The sequence below is a fragment of the Zootoca vivipara genome, chromosome 9 (genome assembly GCF_965207765.1).
Source record: "Zootoca vivipara chromosome 9, rZooViv2.hap1.1, whole genome shotgun sequence".
In the NCBI taxonomy this organism is placed as follows: Eukaryota; Metazoa; Chordata; class Lepidosauria; order Squamata; family Lacertidae; genus Zootoca; species Zootoca vivipara.
The window spans coordinates 69733278-69747220 of NC_142592.1; the positions used below are offsets into that span (position 1 = coordinate 69733278).

The 13943-nt window shown below is 50.6% G+C and overlaps 1 protein-coding gene across 5 annotated transcripts in view; it reads left to right on the top strand.

The window, feature by feature from the left end:
* SHANK3 (SH3 and multiple ankyrin repeat domains 3) overlaps window positions 1–13943 on the top strand; it is a 419062-nt gene that overhangs the window by 97503 nt on the left and 307616 nt on the right. The gene's annotated exons all lie outside the window — the stretch shown is intronic.

Below are 13943 nucleotides of genomic sequence, written 5' to 3' on the forward strand. Positions count from 1 at the left end.
CTGGCCTTGCTGAGCTTGGCAGTGAGGTGGGCAGCAGCTGCCATCACTCATTCCTAGCAAATTCGTGGAGAATATGACTGTCAGCAGCTGTGAGCCATGAAAGGATCTCCCAGGAAGCAGAGCTCTCACCCATAGAATCCACTCCACTGCAGTTCCTTGATTCCTTTGAGCGGGAATGGTGTGTGTGTGTGTGTGTGTGTGTGTGTGTGTGTGAGAGAGAGAGAGAGAGAGAGAGAGAGAGAGAGAGAGAGAGAGAGAGAGAGAGAGAGAGAGAGAGAGAGAGAGAGTCCTATCTTGCATTTGCAGTGTTTGGTTGTTTGGTGTGGGTGATCCTCTGGGCACGGATCATGTCCAATATGTGGGGAAGTGAAACTCCAGGACACATGCAGCCTTGTTCCAGAACCATGTCGAGGCTTCATTGCAATCAAGTCATATATCAATCTTGTGAAACACACACACATATTTGGGAGGGAGGTGTGGTTGTTTCTGATATCCTGATCTGGGGAGCAGGAATGTGCTGGCTGGTAAAGGACGGACCCTGCGCTGTGCCTCACGGCTGCTGCTTCTGTCTCTGCCCAGGGCTGTGGCACAAGTTAGCCACCCACTCCCCACATAGCCCATTCCAGCTCAGATTCTCTCTCTGTGTGTCTCCGGATGCCAAAAGGAGGCATTTCTAAGCCAAGCAAAGGGGATCTTTAAAAATCGACAGGTGGCATGGATAATAATAATAATAATAATAATAATAATAATAATAATAATAATAATATATTTATACCCCGCCCATCTGTCTGGGTTTCCCCAGCCACTCTGGGCAGCTTCTAACAGGAGATTAAAAATACATTAAAACATCAGTAATTAAAAAACTTCCCTAAACAGAGCTGCCTTCAGATGTATTCTAAAAGTCAGATAGTTGTTTATTTCCTTGACATCTGACGGGAGGGCATTCCACAGGGCGGGCGCCACCACCGAGAAGGCCCTCTGCCTGGTTCCCTGTAACCTCACTTCTCGCAGGGAGGGAACTGCCAGAAGGCCCTCGGAGCTGGACCTCGGTGTCTGGGCTGAACGATGGGGGTGGAGATGCTTCTTCAGGTATACAGGGCCAAGGCCATTTAGGGCTTTAAAGGTCAGCACCAACACTTTGAATTCGGAAACTTACTGGGAGCTTCCCTCAGTGGCCGGCAGGAGGTAAAGAGGCAAAGGGGATTGTGTGCTTCTCCTACCTTAAGAAGCCATCAGCTCCTTGCACATGAAGGTGTTTAGAGCCAAGAAACTTGGACAGAAAGTGGGCGATGCTCACCAGCCTCAAATCAGGGGGCCAAATGCAGAAAAGGATGAGGCTCCAGGAACTTTAATAGCTGCCTATTACTGCAAGAGGGAATCACAAAGTGAAATAGCGATACGTTGTCATGCCGGTTACACCTGCCAAAATTCCTTCTTGCGCCCAGCTACGGTACTCAGAATGCAGGAGCAGCGTCTGTCCTCTGACACATCTGGGCACCTGAGCTCAGACCAAGGATTTCTGCAAAAGCCCCCTTCCTCCCTTGAAAAGAACGGAAGCTGCACATTGTTTCCCTCCCTGTAGCCTTGCGTTGTGTTCCATTTCTTTCTTTTTTATGGTTGAAGCAGGAAGAGAGGGGGAAGCAGCTCCAGAAAATAAAATCTCAAAGTCCTTGTACACCCAGCATATTGCTGTTACAATCTTAAATTCCCTCTTACGCTTTGCAACTGAAACTTTGCATCCTTCTAAGTATGATTGGCATAGCTCTTCCTTTCTGTTGGGAGAGCAAAAAGGGAATGTAATACTGTGCCTTGTTCGGCTAATCTTGTCTTACATTAGTCACTTAGCGCTCATAAACGCTTGTCTATTTTCTTTGAAACCCAGCAGTTTACAGATGACTCCTTCTGAGTGTTGGGAATCCATACTTGAACAGGGCGAGTAGGAGGAGGAGGGAAAGCCACTAAGGGACTTCCAAGCTGCCTGGCTGGGTCAGTTCAAAGGTCCATCTCGTCCAGAGGCGGCCAGTCAGGTGACCTAGGAATGACCCCCAAGCAGAACTAGCCACACAACTGACTTTTGGTCTCCCACTTTTCCTACCCACAGGTTGACTGCCTCTGAACTAGCCATTTTTAGCTTCCCTGACTAGTAGCCATGAATGGATTTGCCCATTGATTTTGTCTAATCCTTGACACCAGAGTTTTCCAGATGTTTCATGCTGGTGACTTTTAAGACGTGCATCGTTTCGCGACACAGTACTGTTGGATAGTGGCAGAGGAAGGGGGTGCGGGGGGTGCAGGCCACCCCGGGTGTCATCACTGGGGTGTGTGTGACAAAATGACAAAAATATGAGGTTTTATTTTTTTGTTAAAAAAATGGGCTCATGAAACTTTATAGTTCAGTCAAGAAACTTAACAAAACTGGCACTGGGCACTGGGTGCCACATCACAGAGTCCGGCACTTACTGTGGGGCCTGAAGTGTGCCCGGGCCACACATCTCTCCTGGGAGTGATGTGGTGGATTGGGCACCTGCAGGCTCCATGCTGCCTAAAACGGCAGCGTGGGACTTGCGCCTGCCCTCTGCCTCTCCCTCAGCCGCCCTACAGTTGAGGAGGAGGCGGCGGAGAGGCTCCACGCAGCGCACCCCACCCCCATGGCTGGCTCACCCCCGGCTGCAGGACACGCAGGCCGCACCCGGCACCTGAGCGGCTAGCTACACCGCTGCAATCGTACTTTGGTTTTCGAACAGCTTAGTTCACGAACAACTTGGAACTCGAACGCCGCAAACCCGGAAGTAGGTGTTCCGGTTTGCGAACTTTGCCTCGGAAGCCGAACATCCAGCGCGGCTTCCACGGCTTCCGATTGGCTGCAGGACGCTCCCGCAGCCAATCGGAAGCCACGCCTTGGATTCCGAATGTTTCGGAAGTTGAACGGACTCTCAGAACGCATTCTGTTCAAAAACCAAGGTACGACTGTAATTCAGTTTCCCTAGCGAACCAGAGGTTAAACAAACCCCTTTCCAGCCCTGGGAACGTTTGTGTGACAAACCTACATGCTGCAGCCAACGCACTAACGTCTTGCGACACAGAGTTTGGAAAGTTCTGCTTTATGCACACATTTAGCCATCATGGCATCATATGGCAATTGTTGTTGTAGTTTAGTCATTTAGTCGTGTCCGACTCTTCATGACCCCATGGACCAGAGCACGCCAGGCACTCCTGTCTTCCACTGCCTCCTGCAGTTTGGCCAAACTCATGTTGATGGCTTCGAGAACACTGTCCAACCATCTCGTCCTCTGTTGTCCCCTTCTCCTAGTGCCCTCAATCCTTCCCAACATCAGGGTTTTTTCCAAGGATTCTTCTCTTCTCATGAGGTGGCCAAAGTCTTGGAGCCTCAGCTTCACAATCTGTCCTTCCAGTGAACACTCAGGGCTGATTTCCTTCAGAATGGATAGGTTTGATCTTCTTGCAGTCCATGGGACTCTCAAGAGTCTCCTCCAGCACCATAATTCAAAAGCATCCATTCTTTGGCGATCAGCCTTCTTTATGGTCCAGCTCTCACTTCCATACATCACTACTGGGAAAACCATAGCTTTAACCATATGGCAATAAATTTTCTCTATTATAAAACGGACTCCCTCTCCTTTTAGTTCTTTCTCATCCCACTGCAGGTTCGTTTCCTTGGATTGGCTCCAAGCTCCCATGTGTTGAGGCTGCGAGGAGACGTCCTCTCTTTACTCTCTCCATGCTATTCACAGATTTATAAACCGTTCCTCCTTTGAAAGGCCCCTTACCCAATGCTCGTCGGCAGTGTGCTGGCCATGTGCAGGGGCACAATTCTTCCTGCGGCATGGCTAGACGGCTCAAGCCCCTTCCTGACTGGGGACACACAGCAGGGCTTGGGGGGCAAGGGGACCCACAGTCTCTCTCTTGCGTAGGGATGAGGTGCTTTGGTGGCTGCCCGCAGCTGCCCAGTGTTAGGCTGGCAAGCAAAGCGGAGGCAAATGCTCCAGCAGCCGAGGTGTAGCTTGGAGCCCGCTGCATAATGTGGCATCATGTCGCCTCACCTATTAAGAAACTTGCGCAGCCTTGTGTCCAATTTGATTTGTCTCGCCTTCGTGCCTCTTTTCAAGTGACTCTGTTGCTGTGCTCGGAGGAGGAGGAGGCTGCCTGAGAAGCGGGCCAGTCCTTAGCCTTGGCCCTTCCCCACCCCAAAGGCTGGTCCTGAGACCTCAGCTCTCTCCTGTCTCTCTTGGTCCTCCCCCCCAAGCTCAGCACAACCCCCAGTGCCCTCCCCAAGGAGAGGAAGCCAGGAAGGCTGTCTTTGCAACTGGAGTTCAATTGCCAGATTGCTGCCTTTGCTGTTCCAACCCTTGTGGCCTTGCAGTCTTTCGGGAACTAATGAAAGCAGGGGACTGCGAAGCGGGGGGGCGGGGCGGGCCACCCCAGGTACCACTTGGGGGGGTGACAAGGTGGCCCGCTGCCTCCCCCCGGCTGTAGAGTGGCCGAGGGCATGCACACAGTCAGTATGGCACCACTCGCACGGCGTCCATATGGGATGCTGCGTGTGCGCAGTCGGTATGGGGACGGTTCGCCCCGCCCCTCGGTGTCCTGCCCTGGGTGCCGGAGAGGGTTCCTCTGCCACTGAATGGAAGAGGCCAGTCGTGAACCACAATGTGCTTTTGTTAAGGCAGCCTGCCTTGAATGGGCGCCCTCTGGATGTTTTGGACTACAGCTCCCATGGCTCAGTCAGTAGAGCATGAGACTCTTAATTTCGGAGTCATGGGTTCGAGCTCCACGTTGGGCAAAAGATTCCTGCATTATAGGGGGTAGGGCTAGATGACCCTCATGGTCCCTTCCAACTCTACAATATTCTGTGATTCTATTCTATCTGCCCCAGCCAGAAGGAGGGTACCAGCTCGGGGAGGGAGAGGTGAATATTCCCATGGGGCTTGCAAAACACTATAGAGTCACAGTGAGAGGGGAAGGCAGTGAGTGGGCTGTCATGTTTTGGTGGGGGGCTCCTGCTCCCCTTCCACAGTTGCAATCGGATCCCACATTTAGATATTTTTATGCTGCAAACATCTCCAGTCCCGGCTCACAGGAGCCCTCCATGTAGCTTAAAGCTATTATTATTATTATTATTATTATTATTATTATTATTATTATTATTATTTATTAGACTTTATATACCATCCTATACCCGGAGGGCTCAGGACTGTTCACATAAAATGATCCCAGTTTTAAAAATACAAATAAAAGCAATAACCCAATAATATACCCCACCCTCAGAGCCACATTTTAAAAGGGTATAGGACAGGCACCCCCAAACTGCGGCCCTCCAGATGTTTTGTCCTACAACTCCCATGATTCCTAGCTAACAGGACCAGTGGTCGGGGAAGATGGGAATTGTAGTCCATAACATCTGGAGGGCCGAAGTTTTGAGATGCCTGGTATAGGATGTTGATCAGGTCAGGCAAAGGCCTGGTTAAAAAGAAACATTTTTGCCCGGCACCTAAAGGAGTATAATGAAGGCGCCAGGCAAACTTCCCTGGGGAGAGCATTCCAGAGACGGGGAGCCAATGCAGAGAAGGTCCCGCTCTCGTGTTGCCACTCTCCGGACCTCTCAAGGAAGAGGCACACAAAGGAGGGCCTCAGAAGATGATCTCAGGGTCCGGGTAGGTTCATATGGAAAAAGGCAGTTCTTGAGGTATTGCTGTCCTGAGCCATTTAAGGCTTTATAGATCAATACCAGCACTTTGAATTGAGCCCGGAAACTAATTGGTAGCCTGTGCAGTCAGACCAGGATTGGTGTAATATGCTCAAACCGTCTCGCTCAGGTGAGCTGCTGAATTCTGCACTTTATAAAATATCAGCAAAACATCCATATGAGTAAAATGTCCCATCGTAAAATCAGAGGAGCTGTGTAAAAACCTGTGAATATAAAATGCAAATCAGAAGCAGCAGAAATTCCCTGGTGAAGCTGTGCTAAGATCTGGGAGGGGAGGGGAGAGTGTGGATTTCTGGGGTAAAAGAGGCTTCCTTGGCCTCTTCCAGGCCAGCCACCAGTGGGGCTGGCTGCACAGCTCTGCGAAAGGACTTCCAGAACGGGGGTCCACCACCGAAAAGGCCCTGCCATGTGGCAAGCAGGGTAACATGCCTTATTTACAGTATGACGTGATTTAATAGGGACGGTACGCTTTTGGTATAGTAATCCAACAATGGGGCACCCCTGGATCCAGTTATATGAGGCAGCGCCGGATCACCTGATCAGCTAAGTCAAAACAAGGCATTACTCAACCCCCGATGACTCAGCAGCTGTATGTCTGAACCAACTCCGTTGTGTTTGAGACGCTCTGAAAGACCCAAAAGGGTTGGGTCGATGAAATCTCAGTCATGCACAAACACCCTCACCTGATACTAGTTTTATCACAGGAAATGATGGGGGCTTTTTAGCTTAGCAGAGGGTGGGAATGGTGAGTAAGCGAGGAGTATGTTAGAGGTACAGTATATAAAATCACATGATGTGTGGAGGAATGTTTGTCCTCCCTCTCTCGTGACGCTAGAACTTGAGGGACGGGCAAAGAAACTGAGTTTTGGAAGCTTCATCACAGAAAAAAGAAAATACCAGTTAAACTGTGGAGGGCCTTCTCGGTGGTGGCGCCCGCCCTGTGGAACGTCCTCCCATCAGATGTCAAAGAGAAAACCAGCTACCAGATTTTTAGAAGACATCTGAAGGCAGCCCTGTTTAGGGAGGCTTTTAATGTTTAATTGTTTTATTTCATTTTTCTGTTGTAAGCCGCCCAGAGTGGCTGGGGAAACCCAGCCAGATGGGCGGGGTATAAATAAATTATTATTATTATTATTATTATTATTATTATTATTATTATTATTATTATTATTATTCACAGCTGCAGTGAGTCACCAACTTCTTTGGGTTAGTGGGCAGCTTTGGAAAAATGGAAGAGTTTTGTAGGTGCCGGTTACAAAATGATTGCTTTGTACCGGTATGTGTGGCGAAAAGCAAAATAGCTGTTTTCTCTGTGTGTTTGGGCTTGTGTGTGATAATGAAATGTTCCCAGATATCAGGGCTGGGGTCTTTATCCAGGACCTTGAAGAGTTGTTTCCACTTGCACTTCCATGTCCAGTTCTGGACACCACAGTTTAAGAAGGATGTTGACAAGCTGGAAGGTGGGCAGATGAGGGCAGATGAGATGATCAAGGGTCTGGAAACTAAGCCTGATGAGGAATGGTTGAAGGAGCTGGGTATGTTTAGCCTAGAAAAGAGGAGACTGAGGGGAGGTATGAGAGCCATCTTCAAATATCTCAAGCGCTGTCCCATGGAGGATGGAGCAAGCATGTTTGTTCTTGCTCCGGAGGGCAGGACCCAAACCAACAGCTTCAAGTGACAAGAAAGGAGATTCCAACCAAACATCAGGAAGAACTTTCCGACGGCAGGAGTTGTTTGAAAGTAGAATGGTCTCCCTTGGGAGGTGGTCCTTCACTGGAGGTTTTTAAACACATGTGGGTTGGCTATTTGTCAGGGATTCTTCAGCTGAGATTCCTGCATTGCAGGGGGTGGGACTAGAGGACCCTCGGGGTCCCTTCCAATTCTACAATTTTATGCTACTGTTTCAGAAACATACATGGGCCAGTGGTTTAGAATCATAGAATCATAGAGTTGGAAGAGACCACAAGGGCCATCCAGTCCAACCCCCTGCCAAGCAGGAAACACCATCAAAGCATTCTTGACATATGCCTGTTAAGCCTCTGCTTAAATACCTCCAAAGAAGGAGACTCCACCACACTCCTTGGCAGCAAATTCCACTGCCGAACAGCTCTTACTGTCAGGAAGTTCTTCCTAATGTTTAGGTGGAATCTTCTTTCTTGTAGCTTGAATCCATTGCTCCGTGTCCGCTTCTCTGGAGCAGCAGAAAAACAACCTTTCTCCCTCCTCTATATGACATCCTTTTATATATTTGAACATGGCTATCATATCACCCCTTAACATTCTCTTCTCCAGAGAGAAGAGAACTGGAGCCGGAGGGAGCAACCTCTGCCAATTTAACACTCTCTGGATATTTTGGGACTACGACTCCCATCCGTCCTGTCCCCATGGCATGGGGAAGATGGGAAGCATAGTGAAGCTGGCTGGGGCTGATGGGAATTGTAGTCCAAAACATCTGGAGGGCACCAGGTTGGCGAAGGCTGGTATGCATCATCTCTCCCTGCTCAATGCAACATGTGGCAGTGCCCTTCTCACCCTCAGCTCATGCACAGCATAAATCTGAAGCCCACTTAAACTCTAGTGGCTGAACTGGAGGTTACTTACAGGGCTTTTATTAATGTTTGGTGGATGTGACGGCACAGGTCAGAATTAACGATGAGGCAATAATAATGGAGAGAAATAATTGATTATCCACAAGCATTTACCTGGAGGGTGGGATATCGTTTGTGCAAAATAAATTAAGAAATAATGTATTACGTGTGTGTGTTTGTAAAGAGATTAAAAAGAAAAGGAAACTGGTTGTTGTTTTTAATGAGAGAGAAAAATTATGGTATATATTGGAGGATGAGCTCAGAGGCATGGAGGGATGAAATAAGCAGTTGGGGGTTGGAATCCTGTTACTTGGGGATATGTCCTATTGAGCACAACTCACTTCTGAGCAAATATTCAAAGGATGCTTGAGAGACGGGCTGCAGCTCAGCGGTAGAGCCCCTGTGAGCTCAGCGGTAGAGCTCAGCGGTAGAGCCCCTCTGCAATGTAAGGCAGCTTCCCCTGTTCCCACGGTCGGTCTGCACACCTTTCTTGTGAAACCCTAAAGGCACAGAAATTCACAAGACCCCATGCTTTGGGGTGGCCTCAGTGATGCCCTGCTTGCTGCATCGTGTGGGATTTCGCCATGCACTTGTGGGTCATTCCCAGATCCAATGATAGACATTGACTTATCCACCTGTACCTTTTGCCCCATGCAGGTCCAAGCTTTAAAGCTTCCCTGTCTGAAGGCTCTTCTTTGCACCCAAGAGCTTTCCTCATGAAAACCTGCTCTTTAGCGCTAAATCGGAGCAAACAGCAATTCGGGTTTGCCATGGATTGCCGTTTACTCCAATTGAGCTTTAAAGAGCGGATTTTTGCGGGAAAAGCTCCAGAGCATAAAAGGGGGCACTCAAAAATAAAGCATGGATAAGCCCTTTCTTTTGACAAACCATGTTGCAGGTTATTCTGTTTGACTGTAGCAGGAGCCATGTCAATCTTCATTTCAGAGTACCCGGGGCACACTCCACCCCTTGTCTCCATGACCTTTGCATCGTCAACCCCCCTTGCATTGCAGCTGAGTGGCAGCTTGCCCATGACATCCCTTGCCCTGCGCATATCCCCTCAGGCCAGGAGGACATCCCCGTGGCTTGTTTTCCCTCAGTGTGCGCTCCAGCAGCTTGTGGATGAGCCATGCTTCATGCGTTCATTCCTTTTCAAGCGAGCTGCCACCTGGGGCCACCTGAAATGTGTTAGAAGGAGGCCCCAGGCTGATCATCACACCCACCCGATGGCTAATTACAGAGAAAAGGTTTCTCTTCGACAAGACGTGTTTTTCCCATGAGGTCAGGGCTGAGCAGGGTTGATCCTGCCATTGCCAGACACATGTCGGCACAGCCTGCTCATCTTCCTGGCACTCTTGCGCACAGTGCTTTATGCATGCCATGTACAGTGTGCTTGGGGAAGAAGCTCGATCCTTTGATTCCTCACAGGTGGAGGCATAAACATCAGGGCATCTGTCTGTCCACCATGAGAACAGAATGCTCTGCTAGATGGGCCATAGGTCGGATCCAGCACCCAGACTCTTATGGTCAGTCGCTCAGTGACCAAACATGGGAAAAGGGAGGAAATGAACATGTGCAGAAAAGGGTGACCAAGATGATCAAGGGTCTGGAAGCCAAGCCTTATGAGGAACAGTTGAGGGACTTGGGCATGTTTAGCCTGGAGAAGACGAGACCGAGAGATGGTCAGATCTCCATCTTCAAATATCTGGAGGATTGCCATGTGGAAGATGGAGCAAGCTTGTTTTCTGCTGCTCTGGAGGGTAGAACCCAGACTAATGGGTTCAGGTGACAAAGGAAATTCTGACCGAACACTGGGATGAAATTTCTGAAGTTGGGAGCCGTTCGGCAGTGGAACAGACCCCCTCATAAAGTGGTGGGAGGTTCTTAAGCAGAGGATGGGGGGGGATCCGTCAGGGATTCTTCAGTTGTGATTCCTGCACTGCAGGGGGTTGGACTGGATGACCCTTGGAGATCCCATCCAACTCTACAATTCCTTTATTCTATGCTGGTGGCAGGCCCTGCCCCCAATGAACTCAGTGTGGAAATTCCCAGGCCTCTAAGAACCATAGCTGCCAAGTTCTCCCCTTTTTTAAGGGAAATTCCCTTATGCTGAATAGGCTTCCTCGTGAGAAAAGGGAAAACTTGGCAGCTATGCTAAGAACAGCTGTTCTCAGGCTGCTCCTCTCCAGATATTTTGGACGAGGATGGGAAGAATCCCTGACTATCTGTCACACAGTCTGGGGCTGATGGGAGTTGCAGTCCAAAACATCTGGAAGGCACCAGGATGGGGAAGACTGCAAGGAACATTTCTAGGGTGTGTGTGTGTGTGTGTGTGTGTGTGTGTGTGTGTGTGTGTGTGTGTGAAAGAGACAGACAGACAGACAGGCCACCTTGATCTGAGTATACCCAGAGAGTTGGCTACCCCCAGGGTTAAAGAGCAACGTTTCCTGGGTTGGGGGAACTAGCCCCTGCATTTCCCATCTTAGAGGTGCTCTTAGAGGGTCTTTGCAATGTGTGTCTGTATATTTTTCTTCTTCTTTCTCTCTCTCTCTGTCTCCATCTCTCTCTCCCCCCCCCCTTCAGTGAACGTTACCAGCCTCTCTGGGTTTAGAACTACTTTGCTTCAGGAGATGCTGTTTAACATCTGCACCAGCTCCTGCTGTTGGAATAGAAATCACGTCGCTGTTCCTATGAAACATGAATATCTCATCTGACTTAAAGAAAAATAGATGGGAAATATTTATAGAACAGGGCTTGCTCCCCTTTTTTCTGCACGGCGGTGCCTTTTGCATACACCACACTTAAAAGCCTCCTTTCTGCCGCCGCCTACCTTGGCCAATATATTCACAGGAATCAGAAAGGGAGGGTTTCTCCAAAGACTCTGTAAAAGGGGGGGGGGCTGCTTGTCTGAATGTGGAAGCCACACTTGTTTTGCATGACAGAGGAGTCTGTTGAGCTTTGCAGTGGTGACACCCTCATCTCACAAGGAACCCCCCCCCATGTGACTAGCATTGTTCATGCCGGGGGCATCGCTTGCAGGGGAGAGTTTTTCCCCACAACTCCAATCCCGCTTCTGTCTCCACTAACCAAGCCAGCTTGAAAGGAGGACAGCAGAGGATACCCGGTGCCTCTGGTAGTTAGGGAGGGGAGGGGTTTCAGGCACCATAAAATCATAGAGTTGGAAGGGACCCCGAGGGTCATCCAGACCAACCCCCTGCACTGCAGGAATCTCGACTGAAGCATCGCTGACAGATGGCCCTCCAACCTCTGCTTAAAAACCTCCAAGGGAGGAGAGTCCACCACCTTCTGATGGAAGGTGCAGGATCCGTGCAGTCCGTTTGCATGCGTCCACTCTCATCCACACCGATAGAATATTTGGCGGAGGAACTAGTGATCATTTCGCGCTGGAAGGCAAGCATTGGGTAATTTCCTGGGGGGCCCCCAGCAGCAGTTTTTGTATTATTCATCACATTCCTGTCCCTTCCTTCGTTTAAGGGAGGCTTGAGGTGGCGCACGTGATCCCCCCCCCTTTGTCCTCAGAACAGCTCCGTGAGGCAGGTTAGGGGAAGGGAGGAAGAGTTGCCAAGCCAAGGACACCCAGTGAGCTTCATGGCTTGGCCGGGACCCATTGCCTTTTCTTCAGCCACCCTACCCAAGTGCCCCCTCCCCTGGCATCCTGCTGGCATGTTTGAAGGGCTGGCTTGACTACCCCCCTGCACTTGGATTTGGGGAAGCAGCGCCGTCAGCTTCTGTGGTGCTTTCCGGAGCCCAAGACGGCATCTTCTTGCCCTGGGAGGCTGGTGGCATCTGAGAATCAAAGCAGAAGAACACAACCTTTCACGGTTGCTGGGAAGGAATTCTCCTGTTTTGCTTTTAACGGGTCCCTTTAATTGTTGCACACCCTGAGTCCTATGGATAGGGGGGCTGAAATACACCGGGTGCCTTTTGAGCAGCTCCCGAGGCTGCCAGGAGCCTCTCCAGCTAAGCCTCTGCTGCTCCTCCCCCTGGAATAACTTCGCTCTGCAACAAGCAGATCCCCCCTCCTCCTCCTCCTCCTGACATCTGGGCTGGGAGTTGCTTTCCCCCTCGCTGGATTAACCTGAATATGCCCTGGGTGCACTTCTGGTTCACCTCCCTCCCTCCCCTCCCTGCATCCTCCTCCACCAGTGCCAGGATTCTCATCTTTCCTGGTCCCACTGGGTTGCGTCCCTGTTTTCATTGACGTAAGAAAAATTAGAGACTGCGCGAGGAGCGTCTTGGGCCGCATCTTCCCGACTTTGTCTATTGCGCCCAGTGATGTTCTCTGCTGTCAGAAGGAAGGAAATGTTGCTCATATTTCAAGTCCTGGGGGTGGGGTGGGGTTACCTTATGTGGAGCCGGTCAGAAAGGTCTCCTCTAAACCAAACTGGTTAGAGACACTGGCTTTTTCTTGGTAATGGTTTAACGTTTCATTCATGAATTTAACTTGTCTCTCCCCCCCCCCCTCGGGTTGCCTGGCACTGACTCTCTGCCAACTGATTTCTGTTCTCCCTGCCTTGGTTGGCACTTGTGGTGTTCTGGTTCCGCTGGGCGATACTAGGCATGGGCTGGCGGGTGAGGGCAGGCCCTGGCACTGGGGGCTGAAGAGGTTGCCGGCCCTGCCTGGAGACCCGCTGGGTGCCGTCCCGTGGTTGGCCTTTGGCTCTCAAGATGGGGGGCTGCTTTGGGCAAGCCTCTCCCCCCACCCCCTCCAAGTCAGGCCCTGCGGCAGCTCGGCTTCATGAGGCTACTATGACCCTCCTGGGTGTTCTGCTTGCGTGTGCGTGCTGGTGAGGCTGCATCCAAGTTAATTTGAATCGAATTTATAAGGAACACTCTGTGAGTCAGCATGGGCACTTTATTAAAATCCAGATGGGCAGCCGCTCCACACACACACCCCGCCACTTTCTCTCCAGCAGTTCGTGATTACCTCAAACGAAGGCAGGGGGAAATAACCAAATTTGTTGGCGTGATTAGATCCTACAGCTCCCCTGTCCTCTCTCAAGCTGCTTCATTTATGAAGCAGCCTTTGCCAACCTGGTGCCCCCTGGTCGCTTCGCTCCCTATGCGGAGATCCTCAGCGCCTGAGGCTGGTAAGAGCCGCAGCCCAAAACATCTGGAGGGCACCAGGTTAGCAAAGGTTGGTTCCTGCAGCTCTGATTTGCTCTTGATCCATGCTCTGGGGGAAGGAGGAAGCCAAGTGGGGGGACGCCCCCCTTCCCAACGCTCAGGAGGCCTTTATTGATCAGCAACAGGAGGCTGGGAGCACGCGCACAGCTCACCTGCCCGGCTCTCTCGCCAGTTGGCTCAGGTGTGCCCACCGGCTTTGGCCCGCTGGGTTGATTAAGCTTCCTCTTCCTCCAGGGACTCCGTGGCGCACGGCCGAGAGTGGCAACGTGGGCCTCCTGGCCGAGCGCTTGATTCCAGAGAGGAGGGAGGGCTGTTTTCTGGGCATTTTCCGCTTCCAAGTATCCAGATGGAGCCTTTTTGAATTCCAGAGAGACCAAAGCGCTGCTTTAATTGCTCCGCGGAACCAGTGCCTTAATTTAAACTGTGTCCTGCCAGAGAGCGTTAATCGCCCGGACTTTCCCCTTTTTGTTAGCTTGTTCAAG